Source organism: Gasterosteus aculeatus, chromosome Y (genome assembly GCF_964276395.1).
Source record: "Gasterosteus aculeatus chromosome Y, fGasAcu3.hap1.1, whole genome shotgun sequence".
In the NCBI taxonomy this organism is placed as follows: Eukaryota; Metazoa; Chordata; class Actinopteri; order Perciformes; family Gasterosteidae; genus Gasterosteus; species Gasterosteus aculeatus.
In genome coordinates, this window is record NC_135709.1 from 10,584,057 (window position 1) to 10,605,819 (window position 21,763).

The window sequence follows — 21,763 nt, forward strand, 5'->3', positions numbered from 1 at the left end:
CTGTACTAAACTGCGTCTCCAGGGTGTCTTTCCCGTAATTAAGCAAACATTCGATTATGCCTCGGTATGGGTAGGTGTTTGAAGATTGTGAAATGAGCCTGTCCCCTAGCATGATATCAACCTGGGAGAATAAGGTACATCCGGGGTAATTTATGAAGCCGACATCAGCATCGGCTGCTAAATTGGACCCATCCGCATTAGTTATCTTTACACGCATATACAGAAAGGTATCGTTCAGATCCAGGTAATCTTCACCGCTGGCCGAAATATGAAACTCCAAAGGGCCTCTGTCTGTAATGGATGAGACTGGCGGGATCTCGATGAAGGAATATTTCTCTATGGACGTTTGTGTATAAGGAACAGTAAAGAGATCCAGTTCAGACTTGACACACTCCGCCGACTGATTATGGATGAGCGCCATAGTTTCTACCTCTAAAATATGTCTTTAGCCAAAATCCGGGCGCGTTTTATCTGAGAACCTCTTCGGGCTGTGCCAGATTTCTTTTTGACTCCTGTCTTGTTCCTACCATCCCTTTTACTTTTTTTGGTCCCTGGCCCCGCACCTCCCCTGCTTGTGGGGGGTCTTTTCAAAGCCCTGCGGGTGTGTATTAGCATGCCGTGACCCTGCTGCTGCTCTGGTTGTTGTTGAGCCCCAGAGAACTGTCCTTTGGCTATATTTGATACAACGTCTCCGATGATGTTAGTAGCGGCTGTTTTCAAATGTGGTTTAGCCAGGCTGAATCCCCGTTTTAAAAGAGGCAAGGCCATCCTGAGCAGCCCCCGAAATATACCCCCCAAACCATTGCCATATTGTGTCTGAGATCCTATAAATCCCGGTAGTTCTCCGCCGGCTTGGTTCATATAATATGCCATATATCGGCCGTCATCGTGTGTGTAGTGGCTATTCCTCATCTTCCACTTGTTTTTTTCTTTTTAGAAACGCTGTTTTATAGGTCTGAAATGTAGCTTCGCTATGACCTTTCCGTATAAAAAGGGTATGTATCCGTTCTGATCGTTTTTTATGGATATCTCAATATCATCAATAACGTTTTTGGAGAGAGATGTGTATTGCGGCCTGTCGTAAGTCAGAGTGGGTATGCGCCGTTGTTCGGCAGCCACATTTATACATCTTAGAAGAGGTACATGGCTGTCCCCCACTAATTGATAGTCGACAATATCGCTATATATGTAAAATGTGTAACAACCTGCATGTATATCGGCGGGATAGGGGGTGATGTGGGATCTCTCAGTAGTCGGTAGGGGAAAAGCCTCCCCATCTTTAAACCCCAATATTGTCGCGAGCCGTCCTACAAAGGTTATAGTTGAATCCTCTGTTGACCCCAGAAAGTATACGCGGTTTTTAACACTACTATAATGCATAGATACCCCCTCCAGCTGCGTGTTAATGCTGATTCGAGCATTAAACGCTTTAACAATAGCCTGTATAGACTCATAAACCCCAATGTCCATAGTAAAGGCCGATTTAACCCTATTTTTACCATTGTACACTTTTACAACCGCATCTGTTTTCGGAAAACTGTACCACACTCTCGGATACTGGAATTCTACCAACCCCACCTCATGTGGTTCGCTCAGAACAATGGCCTTGGCTAATTTTGTCCTGTAGTTCCATATCTGATTTTTAGGATGAACCTGAGCCGACGCGTTACTAGGCAGTGTAACATAAAAACCATTCTGGGTCATCGTGCTGTGTCCTATGGTGGCCGGTTTAAGAGTGAACTCTCAAGATGCAGGCATGTGTCTTTTATCAAGCATCCGTTATGTCTTTTTCTGAGACCCAGGAGTAAAACTTCTCGGGCCATCCCAACCATTTCACGAAGACCTGCTTCTTGCCTCTGGAGATTTTTCTATCCATAATTTTTTCTATTTTAAACACCTTGTTTTTACCTATTATTACTTTTTGTAACTCCGGTTCGTAAAACGTACCTTTCAACAATTCCCCTGCACAATCAGTTAGTTTATAAACCGGAGGATCTCTGGCTATACACCTTGATATTGTAAAATGCTCATCGGTGAATGTTTGTTTATAACCCTTCCTAAACCCCCCGCGGAGTTTTGATATTCTCACGGTGTCGCCCTTGTTAAATTTAAAGCATACTGGCTTCTGAGGGTACAACTTGTACAGTTGGATGAAGACCGTCTTCTCATTGTCTTTATTGACTGCTGATGGCTGCATCTTTATGGACCTGTGGTGTGAGTTATTATAGGCCTCGACAAGCTCCTGTACTACATCCACATATCTTCGTGAATTAACGGATGTTAAATATCTCCACATGCGGGTTTTAAAAGTCCTGTTAAAGCGCTCCACCACGCTGGCCTTGGTCTCATTCGATGTTGAAAAATGCGTAATTTTATACTGTGACATTAACCGCTGAAAGTGTTTGTTATAAAACTCTGTACCTTCATCTGTTTGAAGTTTCACAGGTATGCGCCCGTCACTCAGAATGTCTTTAAAGGCTTTTGTGACTGTGAGGCCAGATTTGTTAGAAAGACATCTAACCCACGCATATTTGGAAAATACATCGATACGCGTCAGTAAATACCGCACAGTATCATTTTCCTCAGCATATTCACCCATATCAACTAGATCAGCCTGAAACTGTTTGTCAATGCCGCTGACCAAAACCCTATTCCTCGGGAAATGTACGGCTGCCTTGGCGTGTAATGTGTACACGTCTTGCGCCAGTAGGTACTCGTTAACACTAGATAGTGACGCCGTCACACCGGTACATTCTCCAACCGCATTGCGAAGTTTAGACACACTGCCTAACCCTCCTGGATGGGCTGGGTCTAGATAAATCTTCTGTAGAGTCCCTTCCATGATAATACCAAAGTATAAATGACCGACAGTTAATTCGTTACAACATATTTTATTTCTCTTGTACAACATGTGACAAGCAGATTGATAGTACAGTAGTATTTCGACCCATTGCAAAAGCAAAAATACATTTTCAGTTATAAAAACACTCAAGAACTTCATTCATTTTCGATTTCATTTTTTTGTTTTTAGCATGTTAGATTGTTTTTACACATCAATGTCTGTCGCATCATCATCATCATCATCATCGGGTACCTCCCATGCTTCATACGGGTTTGATACTTCTCCCCACAACCTGCCAAGCTTTTTCAGTTGGTTCATTTTGAGTTCATCTTCCCAGATCAGTGTATCATACATTTTCTGGATACTTTCAGCCGCATTGTCTCCAGATTTCAGCTCGTCAAGAAGTACTTCCGCACCCCCCTGGATGCGGTCTGCATCGACTTGAAGGTCATTCATATCCATAAACAGGAGGATGGCGGATATGAAGTTGTCATTCCAGAGCCTTTTCATCAGCGGATCAAAGTGTAGTTCGTAGAACCAGTTACATGGATATAAACACGGATGGTTTTTCTGACTGGGATTATTTGTTTGACAGCCGTAGCAGATCTCTATATTATATTTAACCCAGACCTTGTTCAACAGATGTAGCACCCCAATTCTAAGGTATTCTAGGAACCGTGCAGTATCCTTAAACACATCGTGAGGTTCACAGAGCTTCTTTTCTTCTTTTTCTTGTGTGGCCGTCGGTCCGGGAGGCGGAGTCTGAGGTGGGGTGTGAACCATCAGAGCTGGAGGTGAAGGAGAAGTGGGTGGGGTCCATCCCCCCTGAGTCCCTGAGATTTCAGAGTCTAAAAAAAATTTATTTATTTATTTTTTGAGTTTTTTTATGATTCTGCATGAATCAACATCAGTGACAGAAATATATATATATATATATACACAACATTAGCATAACCCACCTGTCATTCTTTTAGATGATTGAGGGGTGAATTATTTTCGGTCTACACATGGTAGTAGATATACCAGGTTGCACACCGCTCGGTGTATTGTCGTAAACAAGACGTTTTCTAACAGCCCCGTAAGCCTTGCTGACGCTGTCTCTCTGGATAGATTTGTCAATCTGACTAAACACTAACAAAGTACAAATACTTTGTTACTGTACTTGAGTAGAAATGTTGGTTATCTATACTTTACTGGAGTATTTATTATTCAGACGACTTTTTACTTCTACTCCTTACATTTTCACGCAAATATCTGTACTTTCTACTTCTTACATTTTAAAAACAGCCTTGTTACTTCCGGCTTGTCGCAGTTCAAAAACACAAACACAAAAAGAACCTATAAATGGCGCTATCCGGACAAGAGAATTTGATTGTGGCTGGATGAGAAGTATAAACATTTAGCAGCCAGACACCCGATTGGTTTTCTCCGCCATGCGCCTGCAGATCAGAGTGACGCAGGGTGGGAAAAATGGTTAGTGCAATGATCCTTTGTCAGAAGCCACAAGCCGATCTCAGTTGGTATTTAGCGACATGGACCCTCCTCCTCTTCCTCACGCAGATTTCATGTAACGTTAGATGAGTATCATCATGACGATGAGTTTGTCCTAAATGTTTTTTCTAACTTTATAGAGAATCTGGCACAACACAGCGACTTGCAAGTAGTGCAGCGCCTTAAATAAAGTGATGTGTGTCTTTATGCGGCTTTGGAAATGAACACAAAGGGATTCTTTATTTGCTCATGAAGCCTGAACATACTGGTTATTTGGCCAATGTTTTGATAACCGACCGCTGCCAGTTCAGTGTTTCCATCAGTATAAACAGGGGTGCGCACCCGTACCCCCCGTAAAAAGTCAGACCCACCCCCATGACCTAGTGAACCTGGGGGAAACACTGCAGTCTACCGAATCAATGCGAACAACAATACATTTGTCGTTGTTGTTGTTGTTTCCACCATCCCAACGGCAGGCCACGTGATCTGCAGGCACCTTCTGATTACATTGTAACGGACTGACGTGTTGTGTGAGCGAGGTTACACATTAAGAGTTTGTCCTTAGTGGAATTTCTTACATTACTTTTACTTTAATACATTAGGTAGTTTTGAAACCAGTACTTTTATACTTTTACTTAAGTAAAAAGCTTGAGTCGATACTTCAACTTCTACAGGAGTCTTTTTAAACCCTAGTATCTGTACTTCTACTTGAGTAATGAATGTGAATACTTTTGACACCTCTGGGTCTGATGAAGGTTTACGTGCATTTGGGGAAATGTAGGATGTTGGATCCAACATTTTGGAAGCATTACCTTTACTGCAGAACTTCTTGGCCTCTGCTGCTTCAATTTTGATCTTTCCTTCTTATTAATTTGTCTCTTGCGATTGATGCAAACTAAATTGTACCACTTTTAGATTTTAGTAAATTAAATGTCTATAGTGGACTAGATATCTAGTGTAGGTATTTTTTGCATTAAGCATTTTTTTCCGGCCTGTAATTTGTTAGTTTACTGTTCTACGTTTTGGAAACAAACCAGTAATATGAGGTGCATCATTTCAATGAATAGTGGTACAGCATCCCAATCAGGACTCACTCGCTTTATGTTCAAGCTCTGTCCGACCACCAATGTAAGATTTAAGAGAGAAAGTTAAAGTTTACCAAGCATGATACATAAAATAACGCACATTATGTAATTTTATATATGGAAAGCAATATCTTAAAACAAAATGCTAATAGTTCAGTGCAGCTTGTGTGAATCCCAGAAATCTGACGAGCTTCGTCCAGTGGTTAACAATCTTAATGCTGACAGAGAGGGCAATAAAAATGTAAAAGACAAGCGAGACGGGGTGTTGATGTGCTACGTGGAGGTTTAACGCTCTTGTGCTTGATTAATTAATTAATTGATCAATTCATTAAATGATTGATTTAACGCTCTCTGCTGAATCGTGTGTGCGCCGCACTGTGACACTACATGGCAATACAATTAATATTCCTAATCTAATTAAGCAGAGTGACTAAACTGAGATAAACCCATTGTGAGGAGCAGTCTAAATTCCTCCTGGAGTTTTTTTTTTATGAACGCACGTTTTTGTCTATCATTTTTAAAGTTAATTTAAACCGCTGAGGAGCCGAATGTGAATCAGCTTTGTCTTGAGTACATTAACGAGCATTGTGTGCTAAGTGGTTTGAATATTTAAGAGAAGAGAAGGGGGGTTTAATTGTGGTTATTAAATTGTTTTCCGACCCATACACATAAATTGAAGATGTCAGCCAGCAACAAAATCGTCTTTTGGAGGAGTCACTTGGCTCGTAATGTAAAAGACCCCATTATAGACCCGAGAGACAAGTCCACCTAATGGACTTATTGATTGACAATCTTGTTTATTTGTTCATTAATTTGCATGTAATTGTGTAATGGCCAAATCCTGCTGAGAGACATGTATTGGCACCGTTGCCACGGTGATTTGCATAGACACAAAATAAAACCATTTCATTTCCATGATTTGTAGCGACTCCCCATGTAAGACGGTCTTCAAGAGGGGAGTAAGACGTAATTTACGTAATTTAATTACGTAAAGATTTTTTTTTTTTGCACAAAGAGCTGGAAGTTGTGTTCAAATGTGGAAATCCAGCTGTGTCCGTACACTGACTGATGTTAAAGAGCTGTGCTGCCTGTTCAGGCCCCCACAGAGGGAGGAGCGGGGGGATAAAGGTGAGGATGGGGCTCGAGGTACTAGAAGGCCTTTCCTGATCTCCGTTGTTTCATTGCTTTAAAAAGCCGGCGATTGCCAACAGATACCCAGGGATTAATGCCTCGCTCCATAGGACGAGGTTCTGTCCAGTCTTTCGCCCCCTGTACACCATATATTGCAATTGTGGGAGCTGTATCCATTAGGCAGAAATAAAACCTTAATGTGGACTGTTTACTCACCCACCGTCCGTCACTTTTGCCACAGCGTTATTAACAAGTGGGTGGTCTCTCCCTTCTCACCGGCAGTAAACCCTTTGAAACGTGGTCCCACAACCTTCGTCCGTCAGCCCGGAGGAGAGGAATTGTGCTCATCGCAGTTCCAAATATGGTCCTGCACATTTTCTAAGCCCAGGGATTTAATGACTTTTTTTATAATCTCTCAACCACTTCATACCTGTTGGGCAGTTAAAGCCGGCTGCTCTGGAAGACCCTGAGCCTTATTAGGTCAGACTTTCATTCCAGGAGCCCCTGAGACCAAGCTTACCCAGCTTTTTGGTTGCAAAAATGGCCTTCCTCCCTTTTAAGCAAATTGGAAGGTGAATTTATGGATATCTTTGCAAGCTCTGCAAGGATATTCCCATTTTATTGGTAGATAAAGGGCTATATTCTGATTGTGTGCTCCTGGACCCCTCTGCCTTTATGAGAAAAAGAAGCTGAGAGACGGTACCTGCCTCCCTTGGCAATCTGTATTCAGCTGAAGCTCCATTCCATTATTGGTCCATTGGTTCATGGGTCCATTTCCTTCTCTCTTCCTTGTGCTTTCTCTTGACTTCCTCTGACGCGGTTTTGCCGTTGAATTTTGTAGCATATTTCATTGAGGTAACTATATGTCATGGATATTGTGTATTTAGTTTAGCTGACTAATGACTTTGTGTGTGCAGAGTGCAGTGTGTGTGTTCAGACATTAAGCAACCTTAGTAAATGCATATTTCTCCCATCTCAATAATTTACACGTCCCAGATCACCCGAAGAATGCACATTCTCAGTCGTAATCATATAAAGCGGGACAACGGGGAAAAACAGGAAAATAACTAACACAACTCAGTTTTATTGCTTAAATAAATAAATCAAAAATTTAATAACATTTAGCAATATTTGTTTTTTATTCATGACATTATTTATTATGTTAGAATCCTAGAACTAAGATAATCCTTCGTCTGGTTCAGGAAATCAACATTACAATGCATCAATATTTACAATTTGCATTCATTCGGGGCGCTGTTACGTTATCGTAACCAAGGCAACGAGTGGTCTTAGCCCATATTTGCTAAGCTGAACTTAAACAGGAAGCTATTGCATCACTTATCTGCGTTTTATGACTAAACCAATTACAACCAACAACACTCGTACTCTTAAGGACAGAGTACAGGATAGTATAGGATAGTATTGTCACATTTTGTCAAAATATGAAAAGAAAACTGCAACAGTCGAGGCATTATTGCCGCAAAGTTGAGGCAGCTGTCGTGAAGTTGTGGCCGCTGCCACGACTCGCCACGGCAACTCAACCTGCAGAACAGTCGTACTTAAACTGTATTATACTGTCACATGTTGTATACATAAGAATACTAAAATTAATGGAAACTGCCGCGGCACCTCTCCCTTAAACTCCCAGTATCTACATCAGCCGTGGCGCAGCTCCCTTAACAGTCGTGGCACCTCTCCCTTAAACTCCCGGTACGTCTATCAGCCGAGGCACAGCTCCCTTAACAGCCGAGGCACCTCTCCCTTAAACTCCCGGTACGTCTATCAGCCGAGGCACAGCTCCCTTAACAGCCGTGGCACCTCTCCCTTAAACTCCCGGTACGTCTATCAGCCGAGGCACAGCTCCCTTAACAGCCGTGGCACCTCTCCCTTAAACTCCCGGTACCTCTATCAGCCAATGCACCGCTCCCTTTGGTTGTTACATGGCTCCGTTAGGTCGTGGCAAGACTCCTTTAACTCGAGGTACCGCTAGAGGTACCTCTCTCGACCGATGAACCGGTCCCTGAATTCGTGGTACCGCTCGAGGTACCTCACTCAGCCGAGGCAACAGGCGAGGCAGTTGCCGTAAATTCGAGGCAGCTGCCACGATTCGCCGCGGCACCGCAACCTGCAACAGGAAGTGCCTCAGCGAGTTGCCGGTGCCACGATTTGCGCTAGCCCTCTCTCTAGTTTCTTTGCATATTGTAGGGTGGGTGTGTTGAGAAAGCGCGCTTGCTCTGTTCTTCCATTATTGCTTGTATTACTCAGACCACAGGAGACAAGCCAGCGCCTTCTTAGCATCAATCAGCTGGGTTTTTTAAAACATCCTGCAACATTTTAGTCTGTTTGCCTGTAAATACAGTCCAGTTAGCAGAAATGGACTGTGGACATTAAAAATCTTCTCAGTGCACTTGTGAAAATGTTGCTCGTAGTTCACAGCGATATATTTGTATTTCAAACATGAAACTGTAGATCGAGTTATTGAGATGGCCTGTTTTTAAGGACAAATCCATTACGATAAAACATTTCTTGATAACTATGTACCACAGATTTTGACATGCAGCATTTAGAGATGGAGCAATTTGCTGTAAACCAGTAAAAAATAGTGTTCAAAGGTAAATTTGTATCTGGTCAATCAGAATCAGAATCCGCTTTGTTGGTCAGGTATACTCACTCATACATGGAATTTGAATCCAGTTTCCACTCTGTTCTCTGGATACAAATAAAAACGGAAAAAACAAAGTCCGCCCTGCCAACATTACATAGTTTGAGGGGAATACAGCAGCTATTTGCTGAAGATAACTCTCACTCAGACTATACACAACGTGCAACATTCATTCAGTTCACACAGATAATGTGGATGTTAAATAAGAGACTTTTCTTTTCCAGTTCACACGCAATCAGGGCTGTAGTGGAGGGTAAACGCACGTAAACGCCGTTTACGCACCTCTGGAATTTTGGAAATAGCGTTTACGCACCTCTAATAGCGTTTATCCACCTCTAAGTGGCGTTTACGCACCTCAAAGTTCCCTGCGCCTTGTATTCTTCCGTTGGAATAATCCGAAATAAACTTGGTGTAATTTTAAAACAGCTAAGACTACGTTTCCTATTGTTGAACATATAAACGCCGTAGTCTGAATCATTTTCATCTGCGCTGTATTATGGTCTGTGAGCATCCAATCAGTGCCTTGCGGCTGCAGCAGCGACACCAATCAGGATCCAGGAGGTGTGTAAACACATACACGTTGTGGATTAGCCTGCCTGTCTACCTGTTCGGAATGTGTAATAATCGTGTGCGTGCACTGACATTTAATTGTCTAAGTACGACACGTACCAGTGAGTTTCTTTTAGTCGGCGCTGTATGCGTCCATCTTTATTAGCGCATATTTACTTCTGCGCATGAACGCGCACCTTGATGACAAGATTTTGCACAGACAATCGTTAAGTAAGAAACAAAGGCTCTGAGTCAAGTATGTCTTTTCTCCTTTCATTTCCTTGCAAGGGAAAGAGGGTCACAACAGCTACGTGGTCAGTAGACTGTCAAGAACCTCTTTCTGCCCCCAACACATCGAGGCAGTTTTTATACCTAAGTTTAGATATCGGTGGCGTCAACAGAAACCTTGACCATCTTGTTGAGTATCTACAGCCAGGGTACAGGGAACATCTTATCCATGTAAGACACATCAGTTCTTTGACCGTGTCCTTGCTCTCCCAACATGCTAAAACAAATGTGGTCATACACATAACAAACACTTTGTTCAATCTCTACAGCTATGACGCTGGAAACATCTAATCCAAATGGGAGACGTCAGTTCTTATGTCAGGGCCTTTGTCATCTAAGCACTTGCAATTAATAAACTGGTTATACAAAATGAAGCATTTAAAAGGATTACATATCATTTCCCCATTACATGACCTCATCACACCATGACAGACATTTGAACCGGAAGTATCCAAGATACTACAGAATGGATTACCGCCGGTAATTAGAAATGGATATCAGGCGATATTTGTAGAGACCATCGAGTGCTCCCACTCCCACAGATGCCCACAAAAGGCCTCAAGTACAAAGTAAGACTGAAGAAGATCAATTCACGTTTTTAAACGTTGTTTTGGTTCGCACAAACATCGCATTAAGACAGGGACAAACGCTATTAATAACGTGCTTTCAAATACGATGATGCAGGTAACAAGCCAGCCTTCCCGGTCCTATCTAAATAGGCCTAGTAAAATTAGTAATTAGCATATTGCTGCAGATTAGGCTATGTTACGCACGCCTCGTGGAGGAGGGAACGCAACGACCCGCCGCTCGTCATCTCAATGTGGTAATGGGGGAAAGAGGTGTGGTGCGTGTAGGTACACGGACGACCAGAACACATATAGCCCGTAAAAAGGAATGTTTATTAATATATGTATATATATATATATATATATATAAATAAATGTATATATATATATATATATATATATATATATATATATATATATATATATATATATATATATATACGGGTTGCTTGGGAAAAGGGGCTGGGCGGAACCAAAACAATGAACAAAACAAAATAGTCCCTCTTGCCTATCTGACCTGAAACACCCCCCCCCTAACCTAGCTTGAGCACTAGCAAGGCTCACTAACCAAATACAGAGGGTGGTCCGCCCAGGTCTTGCCTAGTGTTTCTAGACAGGAGGATGACTACGGGTGGTGTAGACCCATGGGCAGCTTGCCTACGCACTCCCAAGGTGCTTCCCCTTTTCCCTGGGAACAAAAGACAAAAAAAAACAGGATTAAACACAAATGAGAAGAGCGCTTTCACAAGCACACAGAACAAGATTTAACAGAGACTCCAAGTCACTCCCTGCTCTACAACCCACACCCAACGAGCGAGAGCTTCATAACAAAATGGCACCACTTTATGTGTTGCGAGGGAAGGAATCCAGGTGCAGCCACTGACGAGTGGGTGGGGCCAGATCTCCAGTCTGGGGACTGCTGCTCCTGGAATCAATCACCTGTCAAGGCACAAAACAAAGCCACCAAACACAGAAAACTGGGGAACGTAACAGGCTAATTCATTGAAAAATTGTCAACAGATTATGTGCAAGCCAGTTAGACATAGCTAAGAGAAATGCTAAGTGAAATGTTTTAGTTTAGCTATAGAATCTTCACAATTCGCGGTCAAAGTCAAATATATTAGTTTTTTACTTTCATGTTGGCATCATGTCCTGCTCTCGCATAGAAAACGTGAGCGGGGAGGAAAGCTGTTGCTTCACTGAATAGGCCTAGATGCTTAATCAATTATTTGAAGTCATGAAAGGTGTAGAGTAGCCTGTAAGCGAAATGCAGTTCTTAATGTGAAAAACAACATGCTGTATAGGCTATTTATGATGACATAGGTAGTACATGAGTGTTCCTTTAACTTATGCTGTCAGTGTAATTGACAGGCTGCTTAACTGGTGTTCTCAGCCCCACAACTCTTAAATTCAACATATTTTTTCAGGCAGTGATAGGACAGGCAATGATGCAGAGAGCACAGGGAAAGGAGAAACACCAGGTCAAATAGAGAGAGGAGAACGGCTGATGAGAGAACAAAATCATGACAGTGGAGAACCAAAGAGTGGAGAAGAGCAAAGGGGAGGAAATGAAAGAAGACCAACAAAGAATGAAAAAACAGAGAAAGGGGAGACAGAGAAAGATTAAATAGAGGGAGGAGATGAAGAAACACATAGTACGCTTTGTGTTGCGCTGCTTCGCATCGCGTCGAGGTCTGTATGATCACAAAATTCAGAGTTCACCCACCTCTGATTTTACCACTACAGCACTGCACGCAATACTTAAAAATGAAGAATTTGCCATCCCGCGATTCCCAACTACATTCTTACTGTGTAGATGGACTGTAAACTGCTTCCTTGAATAAAGAATATTATCTTGTGATGCGATAAGGAGATTATCTGAACTGAAGTGAACTGATAGAGAAACATTGTTATAACACAAATGTGGATAAGTGTCCATAGGAATTGTATAATCTCTATGGTTTCCCTCACAACCGTTATGCTTGTGTACTCAATAACGCAGTCATATGTGCACGTAGTTTCTAAATCTATCCACTCGCCTCAAACATACAAAGCCGCTTTACAATAACTGAACATGGAGATGTAGTGCCGCTCTCAAATATCCACACTCATCATAATAATTGAAATATTCATGAATACTTTGTTGTATAATGAAGACCTAAATTCCCCGTTTTTTTTCTCGCAGTCAGGACACGTAAAACTAGAGGAGACAGTTGTTTGTACAGATGCCCACAAACATGAACAACAAATTGCAAACAAGACCAATCTGACATCAAGCACATTTACGGGGAACAGGAGACAAAAAAAAACAGATGTCCTCTTTTTGGGAAACTCATCTTGCTTTAAAGAGTCTCTCTTTCTTTCATGGATCAGGAACTTTTCTCTTCCTGTCTATTGTTCAGCATCACATGAATTCACCTGCTTTGTCAGGAGAATGTTACATTTTCCAGTGAAGGCGGCTTATTAGGGCTCTGTGTGGAAAACGTCACAGGCCGAGGGAGTGAGGCTTGGAATAATAGAACGAAACAACACGCTTTTCTCATTCTTTTAGTGTCAATAAGGTATCTATATAATAAGGAGTTGAATTATACTTGAACTATATTATCTAACAGACTTCATGTAATTTTTTCTCAAAGTCGAACCAACTCTTTTTTTTCCCAGAGAAGTGTGTGGTTTCAGCCATGTTTCATTTATTGAAATACGTAAATACCAGTTGCATAGTCATTTCAATGTATATTGGATATTGCATGCTGTAACATCCGTAGCTCCCTAGATACAGGAACATCCTTTTTTATTTTAATGGAAACAGATGAAAAGAATGTGTACGAGCCCACACCATGTTTCCAGAGCTTCATCTGATGCCTTTATGATTTTGCCATTTGGTTACAACTCAATAGTTTGCGGATGGCTTTGCTGGTGTTGGACAGAGGAGAGGGAACATTTGAGGCATGAAGTGTGCATGCTGTGTATATTCCACGTCCCACCTCAAACCGCGACAAGGGCGTCAAGTCGACGGCAACTTGCAGGATTTGATACGCTAGCGCTGAGTGTCTTGCATGGACGTCACAATGACTCATTTAGCGCCCAACTTGTCCTTTCTATCGACACTACTGCTTCATCTGTTGGCAGGAATTTCCCGTCTCCTTGAACTCATTCTTCATTGAGTAACTGGATCTCTCTCACACGTTCAGTGAGTACACAACGTTTTGGTTGCTGCTTGATGTTTTCTTTTGTTGAAGTTGAGAAAGACTAATCGTTTCAGTCCTGTATGTTGAGAAACTGGCTGGCTTGGATCACCACGTGTCCCTAAAGTAGCAATTAGAGGAGGATGTTCTACAATTGTCAAATCTAACAACGGCGTCTCTTTGCACAAGCAACACGCTGTTAAATAAAGTAAATAATAAACACACTGGACAGATTTTTCCATAACTTTAGTAAGACATAGTTGCTAAAAAGGTTATAGCATATTCTAAAGTAATGGGTTGTTTTCATCATATGCTATACTGAAGTAAAATAACCATGCAAGAAGTGGGCTGGAAAGGAGGTGGAGTCAGAGAGAAAAGACACATTAAAAGGCTGATAAATAAGGAAAGGCCAAAAAGTTGTTCTTTATTCAGTTAGATTTAGATGCGTTTAAACTATTGCAATGAGTTGAGATGGGAAGAAAAAAATAGAAATGCCTGTAAGGCGGCACGTTAAGAAATGCAATATAAAGCATTAATAATGCAGTACTTTGTGTTTGCGTGTGCGTCTCTGTGGCCAGATGCTGTTGGATCTGTCAAAGGATCATATTTATGTGAGGAAGCAACAATGCATGACATGATGACATTAGTGAGGCAAATGTATTTTGTATGGTTCACTGGTTGATCTGCACCGAATCTCTGTATCAAGACTTCTGCTGTTAGGGTAGCCAGCTGCGACTGTTTGGGATTTGCAACATCTGCACACTGAAAGAGCCCACTTGATCTCATTGCCTACGGTAATATCGGATTCATTATATGATTAAGGATGGAGTTAGATGCCTAAAATATGCTGGTTGACGCAAGTTTAAAACATAATATAACGTTGTTTTTACAATATACAGATAGATGGATAGAAGACAGGACTGAATAAGCCATATTTACAGTTAGAAAATGTTGCTTTGGCGTGGACCCAACCAAACCTTATCAGGCCGTGTTATGGTTTCTGCACAGTGACGAGTTCAATTGGGCTTTTTTTAGTGAGTGCTCAATTTAATGCAGACTTCCTGGACAGTCGAGACAATCTCACCTGAGAAAGTGTCATGGCTTGACTCAAGGCAGCTTAATAGAAAGATCTTTTTATAATATTAAATGTGTGGAGCAAAGTTGCTTATAAACTTGTTCTCGTTCATCCTGTGATCTCTATGAACAGATTCCATTTGTAGTCCCTGCAGTATTTCCAAACACCCTTTGAACAGCCTTTAGTTGAACGCAGTTCAATAGAGAAAAAGAGACGGGAATAGAATCTGGAAGCCCACCAGTTATTTTCCCACGATGATATAGAATTTGATTGTTCTAAAATTGGCTTGTTACCGGATACCATGCAAAACAATCTGGTTGTGTATGTTGCCTTTCAACTTTAACTCAATAGTTTTGCATCTCAAAATTGCGCATTGGACCGTCGAGCAGCGCACTGGAAACAAAGTCTCTGCCCAGATATCTGCCGGCCACTCCAGAAGCCCCAGAGACACGGTTCCTTTACCCGGAGGCTTATCCTCCGCAACCACCACCACTTCCAAGATTGTTTGCGTTTCCTCTGATGTTGTTCCTCTTTCCCGGCTCTATTCTCGTCCCGTCTCTCCTGCAGACTTGTTTATTCCCCTGCTTTGCCTGAGATTGGTCAAGCTGTTGTGGTAGAATAGCAACAAGGTTGTTTGTGATGTCTCTATAGTCGGAAAAAAGACAGCGAGCGCCTTGATAGATCCATTAATGTTCCTTTGGTCTTCCATTTCAATGCTCTGCCAACCCTTTCATGCATATCTGTGTCCCTGTGGGAGTTCTAGGACATTTTGAGAAAATAATGCATGGGCAAAAACCTACTGTGTGTGTGTGTTGGTCGCTGTGAAAACCCTTAAGATGTCGTGACAAATATTTCTAATCGGCTGTTTTTCTGAAGCTCCGTCTTCATGACAAAGTCTTGTTTGCAACACACAGCATGCTGCGTTAATGATTGTTTAAGTGTTGTGTGATGTGAGACATTGTTGTGTACATGAAACCGTCTGTTCCTTTTCATAAGAAAAATGTTGGGTTGCATAATTTGTATTGCATTGGGTATGTGGCAGCAGAACCATGAATAATTTGACACTTCCCTGACAGCAGTGGCCATCAGGCCACCTTAAGGTCCTGTCTGCTCAGGATGAATTCAGAGAGAACGACTGGCAGACTGTCAGCGCATGTGTGCACCGTCATGCATTTTTATTTTACTTAAGAGTGGTTCAGGGTTCATCTTATGTTACACTAACAATACCATAAATTTAGTGGCTGACCAAACTATAAAAAAGATAATAAGCTAATAGTTGTTGTTGTATAGATCTTCTGTCACTTTTACAGGATGCACTTATGTTATGAAAAAACAAAACCGGTCTAATGTCCCTCAGCTGTGGTCACCGTTATTGTTCTGTCTGAGATATTAAATTAGCATTTAGCCTTGATGCTACAATGCAATGCTAACTTCATCCCTCCAAAACTAAAGAGGCCATCTGTGTAAACACTAATCAATAATTAACCATGACAAAGAGTGCGATCTCCTCCTGTCATGGTTTGGGTTGATTTCCTTTCTTATTTTGTAGTTTTCTTCTTCTTGTCTCCCTGGGTAACTTCACTTCCTGCCTTGTCCTGTCATCCCCTGTGATTGTCTGATTGTTTCCACCTGTGTCCAATCACCTGCACCTCCCTTGTGTATTTAAGCTGTGTGTGTCTCTTGTCACTTGTGGCGTCATTGTAACAACATTGTAACCGCTGAGTTCCTGGAGCTTTTGGATTTTGACAATTAAAGTGTTTTTGTTTCCTTGAACTCTGTGTTTTGAGTCCTGACTTCCCCGCGTCCCTGACACCTCGCCTCAGTATCTGCCACAGCGGACAATGTGTCTCCCCGTCTCCAACACCGGGGTATGACCACAAACGGTGTCCGCCTGCGCACGGGAAAATCTGGCTCTCGCTTCACAGCTCCATTCCTTTGCTGTGGGCCAATGTGCCTGAAGTGCCGTAGAAATAGAGAAGATCACAGAATTAACTAATGAAAGCATATTCGTTTGGGAAGTTTACCGAAGGTCTGAGCCGGGGACACGTTCATTCCACTGCAAGGCCTCTACTCTCTTTTTCTGCCGCCAACTTCGTGTTATTCATCCAATTCAGCTAGTTCAGTGCCATGCGCCTTCCAATTCCAGAATTAGCCCTGTTGTATTCAAAAATGAAGAAAATCTTGGCTGTATTCTGGTGTACACTATATGCATTTTATTAATTTTATGAACCGTGTCGTCAGTTTATTTCTAATATCCTACAACCCCCTTAATGATTCTTTGTGACTCATCAAACACATAATCACCAGGTGAGCTACTTGAACTGTATCCCCGTAGCTGTCAATTTGTGTCCAGGGCGACAGAGAGGGCGCGCTGGGAACCGCAGGGTTGGCGGTTTGAATCCCGGCTACTGCTCCTTTACAGCATCACACTGCTCCCGCTGTGTGGGACGAGTTAGACGCGGAGAATATCATTGAAAGTCGCTTTGGATAAAAGTGTCAGCTAAATGTAATGTGCAGGTAACACCTCTATCAGGTGATACTGGTAACCTCGTACACATGTGTATTATTCTTATTGTGCTGAGCTGCCGCTGACTGCTGAATATTGGCATGTACAAATCTGGGTTGTTCAAAGCAATGTGTGTTGCATTAGTTCTTTCTTTATGCATGCAGTGATTGGGCTGAGATCGGATCAGCCCACATTCCTGCAAATGGATGGCAAATAACCCAATAATGGGATGCAAAGCATATGGTGAGTAAGATGAAAAACCCGATGGGAATCCTTTTCCAAACATTAAAATGAATTTGTTGACAGAGGATGTAAAGATATATCATTTTTAGCTGGTGTTATATTCTAAAATACTAATGCAATATGTGCAATATTTCTAAGGCTAATGCTATAATGTTCCTCTCTTATGTTTCTCTTGTGCTTATTAAACTGAGGGATAACTTTCATCCTACACACTATGTGTGTGTGTGTGTGTGTGTGTGTTGAATTTCTTTAGAGCAACCAAGGTCATAATAGGCACCACGTGAGCCTGTGTGCTCTTAGCAAAAGCTTTCTCCAGACTCCAGTGAATCCAGTTGTCCTTTCTGTGTGTGTCTTGTTTGTCTGTTAATGGACAACCTGGAGGCGTACTTGTCATCCGGGTCTGTAATGAATCTTTGACACTGACGGTCTGTCAGCGTTTCACCCGAACACCTCACCACCAATCAAAAGCTCACTGATATCACTCACAAACGCACGCAGAGAGGCACAGTGAGACAAGGGCCAATAGTCAAGAAGAAAAAGCTAATAGATGCATTACTAGTGAAATGAGCAGCAGTGGTGAATGGAACATAATATAATGATCCACTGAATCCATCCATCTGGCCGCTTATCCATGTCTCTCTGCTGCTATTGATTTAATCAAGTACCCACCAACACTCGACTTCCATACAGCGTGTGGGTGGATGTGTGTGTGTGTGTGTGTGTGTGTGTGTGTGTGTGTGTGTGTGTGTGTGTGTGTGTGTGTGTTGGTGCAAGTCTACCCAACCCTGTGCTTACGGAGTGAGCCAACAGGGATTTCATTAACTGTAAAAGGCTGAGATTATAGTGATCGATCACCCGGAGGAGCCCATCTGACCGCAGAGTGGAGATGGATGAAGGGACTGGAAAGGGGGGAGTAGCTGAGATTGAGCGGAAATAGAGAGGAAGGGAGTGGTATTGTGTGTGCTGATGAAAGTTAGGGTAAATAGGAAGAAAGAGACAGAGGAGGATCACTGGATTGCACTGAATACCCCTTTTGTGCACAGAAAACCTACTGCATTTACACTCATTACTGTTCTACTATACTACCACATTTTCATAAGCTGTATTGAAGTTGACCACCACACGGTTCAGACCAGACCAGGTGTTTTCCAGAAACCAGACTGAGCATTTCGTCGCCTCTCCTCTTCTCCTAACTTGTCCTATCATTCCCTGGAAATGCAAATCATCTCGGCTCACGGATGGCACACAGTATCGGAGTGAGATCCCTGAGTAATTGAATAGCTCGAAAGGTGTCGGTGTGTGTGTGTGTGTGTGTGTGTGTGTGTGTGTGTATAAAAGTTTCCATGTGAAAGCTGTCCCAGGCAAAGAGGTCTGCGCGGGGACGATTTCCAAGTAGAAAAAGACTGTCTGTGAGCAGTGCTGTAGTGGTAAAATTAGAGGTGGGTAAACTCTGAATTTTCTGATCATACAGACCTCAACGCAACTCAAAGCGTCGCGACTCCATCTCTCCTGCCCCTGTGTCTTCTCTTACTCCTCTCTTACTACCTGTTTCTTCATCTCCTCCCTCTATTTCATCTTTCTCTGTCTCCCCTTTCTCTGTTTCTTCATTCTCTGTTGGTCTTCTTTCATTTCCTCCCCTTTCCTCTTCTCCACTCTTTGGTTCTCCACTGTCATGATTTTGTTCTCTCATCAGCCGTTCTCCTCTCTCTATTTGACCTGGTGTTTCTCCTCTCCATGTGCTCTCTGCATCATTGCCTGTCCTATCACTGCCTGAAAAAATATGTTGAATTTAAGAGTTGTGGGGCTGAGAACACCAGTTAAGCAGCCTGTCAATTACACTGACAGCATAAGTTAAAGGAACACTCATGTACTACCTATGTCATCATAAATAGCCTATACAGCATGTTTTTTTTCACATTGAGAACTGACTTGTTTTCAAATAATCTAGGTTTACATTGCATTTCACTTGCAGGCTACTCTACACCTTTCATGACTTCAAATAATTGATTAAGCATCTAGGCCTATTCAGTGAAGCAACAGCTTTCCTCCCCGCTGACGTCTTCTATGCGAGAGCAGGACATGATGCCATCATGAAAGTAAAAAACTAATATATTTGACTTTGACCGCAAAATTTGAAGATGCTATAGCTAAACTAAAACATTTCATTTAGCATTTCTCTTAGCTATGTCTAACTGGCTTGCACATAATCTGTTGACAATTTTTTAATGAATTGGCCTAATCTGCAGCAATATGCGTGAGGATAATTACTCACTTTATTAGGCCTATTTAGATGGGACCGGGAAGGCTGGCTTGTTACCTGCATCATCGTATTTGAAAGCACGTTATTAATAGCGTTTGTCCCTGTCTTAATGCGATGTTGTGCGAACCAAAACAACGTTTAAAACGTGAATTGATCTTCTTCAGTCTTACTTTGTACTTGAGGCCTTTTGCGGGCATCTGTGGGAGTGGGAGCACTCGATGGTCTCTACAAATATCGCCTGATATCCATTGCTAATTACCGGCGGTAATCCATTCTGTAGTATCTTGGATACTTGGATGGTTCAAATGTCTGTCACGGTGTGATGAGGTCATCAAGGTGCGCGTTTTGCGCAGAAGTAAATATGCGCTAATAAAGATGGACGCATACAGCGCCGACTAAAAGAAACTCACTGGTATGTGTCGTACTTTTAGACAATTAAATGTCAGTGCACGCACACGAATATTACACATTCCGAACAGGTAGACAGCAGACTAATCCACAACGTGTATGTGTTTACACACCTCCTGGATCCTGATTGGTGTCGCTGCTGCAGCCGCAAGGCACTGATTGGATGCTCACAGACCATAATACAGCGCAGATGAAAATGATTCAGACTACGGCGTTTATATGTGCAACAATAGGAAACGTTGTCTTAGCTGTTTTAAAATTACACCAAGTTTATTTCGGATTATGCATAGTAGGAGGCACGTTATTTTACCAGCATGAGCAACAGAACAGGACAAGGAGGAGGAAGGACAAAGGAAAAGTGATTTTGTAAGTGATCATCACCTCTGGGTCTCTGTCTATTTACCTGATCATTAAACTCACAGAGCCAACTTGTACGTATTTCTCTCTTTATCTTCTCTTCAATGTCTTGCAAATTTCTCACTGATCCAGGGAAATGTTAGAATTAAGGCACAGTTTGTGTGTGTGTGCATGAATGCAAGCATTCATGTTTGTGTATGAGAGACTGACAGGGACAGAGAGGTTTTCACACTCTCATTTGAGGCTGGCAGCTGTACAATACCTGCAGTGGCTTTCCCCTCGGGTGATGCCACCGTTGCTAAGCCTGTTTACCTCCTTTTCATTCAATAACCTATTCTGATACAAGACGTCGGGTCAGCTAATACCGGCTGATTGCAATGGCTGAAGGAGTGTGCGGAAAATGTCATCAGCAAGACAAATTAGTTTCAATTACAGCATATAACCAGATATAGCAGATCTGTCAAACTCCAACTCCCTCCTCAACTGCGACGCAATGGGTGGGGTGAGCTGAAAGGAATGACAGCAATAACAGAAGGAATGTCAGAAGAGAGAAAGAGAGGTGTGGGAATTAAGAAAGGCAAGGAATGTGTTGTGTTGTGTGTATGCGTGTCCAGCGACCACATTAGGGAATCATCTTTGCAACTACCGTATGTGCCAATTCACCCCGAGTGAAACTCTGCTGCCCTCTAAAGGTTACATCTTGCAGCGTGTGGGCCGATTCGAAAAGGCTGCATGTGTACCTGCAGGAGTGTGTGGCTATTTGCATTTGGAACGTGCGTGTATGTGTGTGTCCTGATTGCTTGTAAAACCGTGAAGCCCTTTGAAGACAGGCGAAGACAGACAGGGGGGCAGGGCCGGGTTACCAATGGGTGGAGAAGGTGGAGAATGGTGGTGATCTGAGGTGAGAAGCATGAAGGAGGGCCGGCGACAGCAACCAGAATGGATTAACACACTTGGATGAATTGTGCTAACTAGTGTGCATTGTTTGGTCCGTGCGCACTTTTGCCATAGTTAGCACCATTAGCTGTTAGCACCATTAGCTACCGGCTTGCCGTAAACATGTTCAGAGGCGATGTGATAGCAATGCTCCCAAACTCGTATGGAGCCTCATAAAG